This window comes from Oratosquilla oratoria, chromosome 40 (genome assembly GCF_046742065.1).
Source record: "Oratosquilla oratoria isolate Oo_2021 chromosome 40, ASM4674206v1, whole genome shotgun sequence".
NCBI lineage: Eukaryota > Metazoa > Arthropoda > Malacostraca > Stomatopoda > Squillidae > Oratosquilla > Oratosquilla oratoria.
Genome location: NC_134816.1, coordinates 33365785 through 33373284, shown reverse-complemented (window position 1 = coordinate 33373284; position 7500 = coordinate 33365785). Strand labels below are relative to the sequence as shown.

Below are 7500 nucleotides of genomic sequence, written 5' to 3'. Positions count from 1 at the left end.
TAGTATGATATAGACATCATCCAATCTAACCTATTATTACGATGAAAATGAAATGAGAAAGTTATGGTATTTGTTTTTTTTTTTCGCAGGGGTTCCTTGAGACATGCAATTTATTTTAAAGCTTACGCAAGGGTAAAAAGGTTGAGAAACGCTGCTATATACCTTTTCTCTATCTTTTACATTTAGATCCTTTCATTTACTTCTTCCCAATCCTCGTCCTCATGTTTTCCCATAACCTCTTTGATTTCAGTGCCACGTTTCCTCCCCGCTCTTCTCCACCCTTCTCTCCCCCCCCTCCATTGCCCCCCCTCCCTCCCTCTCGTGACACGCCAATTACCTCCTCCATCTCTGTGGTAAGACGTCCCTCTTAAGCACCATAAATAAAACTGAGTTAGGAAAGTTTTCTTCCATTTAAACTTCTTCCACAGGAAGGAGACAATTGTCGAAGGTCGGACTCTCGAAGGTTCGGAGTTGACCCGAAGAGGCAGAAACTCCGGAATTCACGAAGAGGAAGCTTCTGGAGTGTCTGTCCTTCACCAGTGGACTCTTGATGGCAGCTGGACAGGAAGTGGTCTCCAATTAGACATTGACTGTATGTTCTATTTTAGGGCAGAAGTGGAGAACCTTTTTAAGTGCGGGTGAGAAAATCAGTCAAATATTTGATACAAACTTGTCTCGCCTGCCAGAATTTACCAAAAGGAAGCTTCTGGAGTGTCTGTCCTTCACCAGTGGACTCTTGATGGCAGCTGGACAGAAAGTGGTCTCCTATTACACATTGCCTGTATGTTTTATTCTGGGACAGGGGTGGGTAACCTGTTTAAGTGTGGATGAGAAAATCAGTCAAATATTTGATACAAACTTGTCTCGCCTGCCAGAATTCACCAAAAGGAAGCTTCCGGAGTATCTGTCCTTCTCCTATGAACTCTTGATGGCAGCTGGACAGGAATTGGTCTCCTATGAGACATTGACTGTATGTTTTATTCTGGGACAGAGGTGGGTAACCTGTTTAAGTGTGGGTGAGAAAATCAGTCAAATATTTGATACAAAGTTTTCTCGACTGCCAAAGACGAATCATAGGCCTACACACAAGTATGGGTCTCCTCCCTTCACCTCCCAGAGCCCCAAGATGACCTCAAGATGACCTCAAGGTGACCTCAAGGTGACCTTAAGGTGACCTCAAGATGACCTCAAGGTGACCTCAAGGTGACCTTAAGGTGACCTCAAGATGACCTCAAGGTGACCTCAAGGTGACCTCAAGATGACCTTAAGGTGATCTCAAGGTGACCTCAAGGTGACCTCAAGGTTACCTTAAGGTGACATCAAGGTGACATCAAGATGACCTCAAGGTGACCTCAAGGTGATCTCAAGGTGACCTCAGGGTCACTAGGTCACAAGATCACTTTTCTTCACCAAATGATGGCATTCTTCTCTGTGGCACTGAATGGCACTATCCAACTCTTCCAACTTCCCAGGAAGCTCCAAGAACAGGAAGACCTCCAACGGAACTCGAGTTCTATAGTAAAGCGGAAAAAGAATTTTAACTTCTTCCCCCCTTCCCCTCCTTCAGTCTCCCTCCCCCGGGGGAGACTCCGGGGGTACGTGGGGGCTCTCCTCCTATTGTAGTATTTCCCTTTTTTTTTTTTTTTTTTTTTTTTTTTTTTTTTTTTTTTTTTTTTTTGTCGGATGACCCCGATATGATATGAACGCAACCCCACTAATATATTCCAAAGCTATAAAAGACAAAGTTTTATAAAAGACAAAGTTAACATCATTGAGTTTTATTACAGCAATATGAATTTAAAGATTTAGCATACAAGATGTTTTGGCGACCCCCCAGGAAAAACAACTTGGTGACCCAAATTGGGATCGCGACCCCAGCGTTGGGAAACAGTGTCCTATTGGCACTGAATTGGCACTTTTTCTTTCAACTTCTTTCAACTTTCTTTCAATTTTCTAAGGTTGAGGAAGAGACTCGGACCTTGGACGTCTGGAGGAATATCCAAAAATGACCTCAGGACAATTGAGGTCACACCTCTGAGGTAATCGATGGCACCAAATCTTCTCTTTGGCACTAGGAGAAATTGAGGAGAATATATATATATATATATATATATATATATATATACATATATATATATATATATATATATGTGTATATATATATATTTTTTCTCTCTCTCTCTTTCCCTTCTCTTTTTTCTGTCTTTTCTCTCTCTCTCTCTCTCTCTCTCTCTCTCTCTCTCTCTCTCTCTCTCTCTCTCTCTCTCTCTCCCAGCCTGTCAGGCGTACCAGCAGACATCTCCAGTTAGGCCTCTCAAAAGTTTCTTCTTTCCTCAAATCCTCTATTTTTAGAGGGACCAATAGCAGTACTCCACAGAGTAACATAAGAATGAAAGAGACTGCAAGAGACCATAAGGCCTACACTAGGCAGTTCTATGTCCATTACCACCTGTCATCCCCATCCATAAAGTTGTCTAACCATTTCTTAAAACAACTGATAGTTTCAATGCTCACTATATTGTTACTAAATCTATTCCTTTTGTTGACCACCCTATTAGTAAACCAATTCTTGTCTATTTCCTTCTTAAATCTAAGAAGTATTAGAAAACCTGATGGCGACGTTTGGTATCTTAATTGAAGGGGAATTTAGCACCATCCTATTGATCATAGGCACCCAGTATTACTTTTCGATTGGAAACTCATCTTTATTCAAAAAATAGTTTTAATAATTTAACTTTTACTTTTCCTGCTCTGCTTTGAAGCTTTCCTTTAAGGTAAGTTTTGCTCGATTAGATTAACGACTTCAGTGGCAGTTGCTCGATGAAAAACAGCCCCATACAAAAAAAAAAAAAAAAAAAAAAAGTAGTGCTCTAGATAATCGTTCGACGATCATCGTTGAGCCATGAACGATCATCGTTGAGCAATAGTTAATTAACCGTACAGAGAAAACCGCACGTTTAACACCTCTATGACTCTCCGGCGCCATTTTGTTCCAAAGGATAGAAGCGCTAGTTATTGGCGATGAAACGTAAATGTACCCAATGGCATCTGGCGCCGCGCAATGGCATTTGTTGGCACTGTGCCGCTTGGAAACTTTCTTGCCAAGATTGGCACTAAAGCCAATATACTATTGGGCTTGAATAGGACTTTTTTTTTTAATGGGGGGGGAGTTTTCGTTCCTTTTCGAATGAATACATTCATCTCGTTTGAAGCAATTCTGCGGACATCAATATCTGACCCAAAATATATCAAAGTTATGTGATATATATATATATATATATATATATATATATATGTATATATATATATATATATATGTATATGTATATACATATATATATATGTATGTATATATATACATATATATATATGTATATATATTTATTGTATATTTCGAGCGCAGATTCTCACTAATACACACTGTATTAAACACGACAGCATTTTGGCACTGATCAATCTTCTTACTAAGATTTTCAATTTTTCTCACAGTAGATCTCATTTCGGGGGGGGGGGGGTGTCAAATACAACCCTTCCATAGTCTTCCATATTCAATTTGACGTTTCGACTTCAGGGAGTCATCTTCAGAATATTTTACAAGAATCAAGTCACAGTTTTACAAAGCTACATGATACACAATTAACAATATTGAACAGACAACGTGTATTAAATATAGAACGCTTGGGAACGTTGGGAGGATCTTGACCCTCTGCGTAGGCGGACACTTCGCCTTGGAGTGGGAGGGGAAGGGGGAGGGGGAGGGGTGGAGTCAGGTAAGGTAGGTCGTCTCACTGGGACACCACGCTGGTCAAGTTGGGGTTGGTGAAGTGGAGGAGAGGGAGAGGAAGGAGGTAGGTGTTGCTGCCGTTGGGCTCCAAATTTGGAAGATGAATTAAATAACGAGATGATAGAAATCATATTGGATTGAATGTTGATTATTGGAGCTCTCTCCCTTATGTGGATGGCTTCAAGCATTTTTAATTCTTTAATTTTGGTAGTGTGCCAATATATATATATATATATATATATATATTATATATATATATATATATATATATATATATATATATATATATATATATATGTGTGTGGTGTGTGTGTGTGTTTGTGTGTGTGTGTGTGCGTGTGTGTGTGTGTGTATATATGTGTGTGTGTGTATATGTGTGTGTGTGTGTATGTGTGTGTGTGTGTGTGTGTGTGTGTATGTGTGTGTGTGTGTGTGTGTGTGTGTGTGTGTGTGTGTCTGTGTGTCTCTGTGTGTGTGTGTCTGTGTGTCTGTGTGTGTGTATGTATACATATACATATATATATATATATATATATATATATATATATATATACATATATATATATATATATATATCGGAAAGTTGATAATATCAGGAGGCCCGTCATATCTTTAAGTCCGCAATGTCACAGAATCCGCTATATCAGAAAGTTTATAGTATCCGGAGGTCCGTCATTTCGTACAGTCCACAATGACATAAGGTTTGCAATGTCACAGAATCCGCTAAATCATAGAGTTTATAACATTATATCATGAGTTACGTCATTTCTTCGCAATGTCACAGAGTCCGCTATATCAGAAAGTTTATAACATTATATCATGAAGTCCGTCATTTCTCAAAGTCCGCAACGTCACAAAGGTTCGCAATGTCACAGAGTCCGCAATATAAGAAAGTTTATATTATCCGGAGGTCCGTCATTTCTTAAATTCCGCTATATCAGGAAGTCCGTAATGTCAGGAAGTCCGCATTATCCGGATGTCCGCAATGGTAGAGACGAATTCGGGGGAATCCCTTTGATGTTGAAAGGACTTAACCCTACAGTGCATTGGCTCACTGTCTAGATGACGTTGGCACAAATGCCAAGCTATTACATTCACTATTAAACCACGTATTTCGGATAGCTTTTGTCTACTAAGCAACCCTCAATTTCCCTTCAATTTCAACCCTTTTCTCTCCTCAACCTCATCCCAAGACAAACCTCAACAACCAGAGCTGGGCGCGCTCCTTGGTGCGTTCCTATATCCGTTCATAGGTGCGTTCCGCTTTAGTTTGGACGCGGTTAGTGCTTCCAAACTATTAAAGCAATATAGGTGTCGGTATAGTATGTGGCCTACATTTTGGATGTGGCCTACGAAATTTTTCTCTAGTATAATATGTGGCCTACCGGACTTTTATTTTGGTATGAACTGCGGCCAAACCAAAGCGTAACGCACCTAGGAACGCATTAAGGATCACACCTAGGAACGCAGGGGAACGCACCTAGGAACGCATTGAAGAACGCGCCTAGGAGCGCACCCAGTTCAGTGAACAACAATCCCAGCCCTCAATCCCCCTTTCCCTCAACCGCCTTCCCACTCAACCCCCTTCCCACTCAACCCCCTCTCAACTTCCTAACCCAAACCCTCAAAAACCTCTCAACCCCTCAACCCCACTCTATCCTCAACTTCATAACCCAAACCCTCTCCTCAACTTCTTAACCTAAACCCTCAATAACCTCTCAACCTTCAACCCCTTCCCTCTCAACCGCCTTCCTCCACAATCCCTTCTCACCTCAACTTCCTAACCCAAACCCTAAACCCTCAATAACCTCTCAACCTTCAACCCCCTTCCCTCTCAACCGCCTTCCTCCACAATCCCTTGTCTCCTCAACTTCCTAACCCAAACCCTAAACCCTCAATAACATCTCAATCTTCAACCCCCTCAACCCCTCACCTCCCTCAACCCCCCGACCCTAATGTCCTTCAGTTCTTTACTCTACGACCTGGCACCTTCAGGTTTCTCGTGGACCAGGTTCCCGCCTCGGGGCACATCGATCAAAGAAGAAGGAATCGGCCCGACGGCTTCGCAAGAAAAAAAAAAAAAAAAAAAAAAAAAAAAAAAAAAAAAAAAAAAAAAAAAAAAAAAAAAAAAAAAAAAAAAAAAAAAAAAAAAAAAAAAAAAAAAAGCGCGACCGAGGACGGAGGAACGGGAGGAGCGAGTGGGTAACAAGTGGAGGGATGGAGTGGATTGGAGTGGAGGGAGTGGAGGGAGGTAGAAGGGCAACGTTAACGAGGTGGAGGGAGTCTTAATCAAGGCTCTTCTGTGGCTCAGGAGGGAACCTTAAATTAGGTCATTAGCGGAGCTTAACGATGGACAAGCAAACATTCCGCTGAAAGGATAGAAGCAGTTAAAGTAGGACTCCAGTGGTTTAGGACAGTAGGTAGTAGGCAGCAGGTAAAAGTAGGTACTTTAGGGGTAAGGGCGGTAAGCAGGCAGACAGCAGGTAAGACCAGGAGTACTCTATGGGTAAGGGAAGTAAGCAGGCAGGCAGCAAGTAATAGTAGGAGTACTTTATGAGTAAGGGGAGTAAGCAGGTAGATAGCAGGTAAGAGCAGGAGCGCTCCAGGGATAAGGGTAGTAAGCAGGCAGGCAGCAGGTAGGAGCAGGAGGACTCCAGTGGTTTAGGACAGTAGGCAGTAGGTAAGAGTAGGAGTACTTTAGGGGTAAGGGTGGTAAGCAGGCAGACAGCAGGTAAGAGCAGAAGTACTCTATGGGAAAGTTCAGTAAGTAGGCAGGCAGCAGGTAAGAGAAGAAGTACTCTAGGGAAAAGGCCAGTAAGAAGGCAGGCAGTAGGTAAGGGCAAATCTCCAGATCAGTAGGCAAACAGGCAGCAGGTTAGAGCAGGAATATTCCTCGGATAAGGATAGTAAGCAAGCAGGTAGTCAGCAGGTAAAAGCAGGAGAACTTCAGAGTTAAGGGTAGTAAGCAAGAAGACAGCAGGTGAGAAAATAGGCTTACGAAAATAGGCTTAGGCACCTTAACTTGCACTCTCTGGAAAGACGGAGAATGTGGGATGATCTAATAGAGGTATTCAAATGGGTCAAGGGCTTTAACAAGGGAGATGCATACGGGGCAGGATTCGCAGTAATGAATAGCTTTAGTAAACATGCATTGAGTGCTGAAACTATTACTTGTTTTAAGACAAGGTTAGATAACTTTATGGATAGGGATGGTAGACGGAAATGGACATGGAACTGCCTAGTGTAAGTCATAAGTAATAAATAGACGTGATTTTTGACACTAAATTTTATTCATATTATCATACATTATAATTCTATAAAAAAAATTATTTAGATAGATATACACACATATCAGTTACGCATACCTTGCCTTATGTTTTAATATAATCCACTTATCGCAAATTGTAAACAAAAAACGCCATTGCAGATAATTAACAAATCATGCTATTTCATATGCTTGAGGTAAGTACATATACAGCCTACGTCCCGAAATTATATTTAATAAGTATATCAAATAATTCTGTTTTAGTGTCGCAAACTCCCACTTTCAGAAGGTTAGATCGATGCCCCTTACAGAGGACTTTGTAGCGTGGAATTTAACTAAACATGCCCCTGGTCCAACTCGCTAGTTCTCGATCTCCACCGCAAGTACCGACGCTCGAACCCGCCAACCCAGCGACCATCCCCAAACCATTTTCTAATCTCATAAACAAATT

At 41.4% G+C, this 7500-nt stretch overlaps 1 protein-coding gene across 2 annotated transcripts in view; it reads right to left on the bottom strand.

Moving 5' to 3' along the window:
- Positions 1–7500, bottom strand: part of LOC143020767 (PDF receptor-like) — a 555568-nt gene that overhangs the window by 302230 nt on the left and 245838 nt on the right. The window lies entirely within an intron of this gene.